The sequence below is a fragment of the Galeopterus variegatus genome, unplaced genomic scaffold (genome assembly GCF_000696425.1).
Source record: "Galeopterus variegatus unplaced genomic scaffold, G_variegatus-3.0.2 Scaffold228, whole genome shotgun sequence".
Lineage (NCBI taxonomy): Eukaryota > Metazoa > Chordata > Mammalia > Dermoptera > Cynocephalidae > Galeopterus > Galeopterus variegatus.
In genome coordinates, this window is record NW_007726339.1 from 1,214 (window position 1) to 2,800 (window position 1,587).

A 1,587-nucleotide genomic window follows, 5' to 3' on the forward strand; every position below is an offset into this window, starting at 1 on the left:
GAAGGCAAAAGAGGGGTACCCCAGGATAAAAGTCAGCAAATACCCCCCCAAACCCCTCTCCAAGCAGGTGAGAATAGTGGGTTGTACAGCATCCCCCAAAATTCATGTCCACCAGAACCTCAAAATGTGACCTTACTTGGAATGGGGTCTTTGCAGATGTGACTAATTAAGATGAGGTCAAACTGTATTAGGATGGGCCCCAAACCCAATGGCTGGAGTCCTCATAAGAGACACACACAGAGGAGAAGCCATGTGAAGATGGAGGCAGAGACTAGAGTGATGTGCCCACAAGCCAAGGAACACCTGGAGCCCCAAAACCAGGAAGGATGCTCCCTTAGAGCCTCTGGAGGGGCAGGGCCCTGCCACACCTTGACTTCAGACTTCTGGACTCCAGTAAATGTCTGTTGTTGAAGCCACCAGGTTTACTTTGTGGTGGCAGCCCGGGGTGCTAACACAGCGGCCTCCTTCTTCTTGTGCCCCTCAGGTGGGCATCCTTCCTTAGGGCTGCAACCTGGGTGAGCTTCTGGAAGCCAGGGGCTCCATCTTCTCCCTGATTCATGGGTGGGCACACAATGGTGACCTTTCAGGGCCTGAGAAGTAGCCCCCAACCTTCACGGTACTCCTCAGAGCTGCAGGAACATCACTGGTCCTTGCTCTCAGAGCTTTGCGCTGGGACTTTCAGGAAAGACCACCCTTCCTCCTCCCTCCCTGAGACTCCCAGAGTGCCCTCGTCCCTTCAAGTCCCAGCACCCCCCCTTCCTCCACAGCATCTGTTAACATCACCTCCTTGCCCAACCCCACTCCCATCCAAGCAGAATATCATATAAAAGGGAAGATAGCTCAGAATCCCACTCCCCAAGTACCTCGTTGATTTTTTTTAATGAAAGCAAATAGCATTTGGTGTATTATTTTAAAGAAGGGGGTCTGAGTCTGGAGGCCGAGCTCAGGTGACTGTGCAGTCACGCTCTCTACAGCATGTATACCCCCCACCCAGCGTGCAGAATGTGGGAGCCTCTCCCACAGTGAAACTGCAAGGCAGCTGCACCTGCTTCAGGATCCGAGCCTCATCCCCGCCCGCCCTCTCCCTCCTTTAGGGAATGACTCTGCCTCCTGTTTTAGCATGAAAGATACAACCATAACTGCAACAGAACTTCCTCTGACTTTCTGTCCGCCTTCCCAGGCCACCCGCCCACCTCTGCCTGTCCCCTGGTGTCTCCTGAAGACTCTGCCATCCTCCAGCCCCCAGGCAGCCCAGGGCCCGGCGGCACCTTCAGGAGCCACGACCCAGGGCCCTCCCCACACCTGCAGCCTCTCCTCTGTCTCCTTCCCACTGCTCTTTAAATTTGAGATACCATCCATACACCATAAAACGCACCCTTTAAAGTGTGCAATTCAGTGGTTTCTAGAATATTCATAAGGTTGCACAACCATCACTATTATCGAATTCCAGAACTTTCTCATCATCCCAAAAAGAAACCCCTTTCCCCTCCACAGGCCCCGGCAACCACGAATCCACTTTCTGTCTCTGTGGATGCCCCTTTTCTGGACATTTCACATAAATGGAATCACATGCTATGTGGCCTTTTG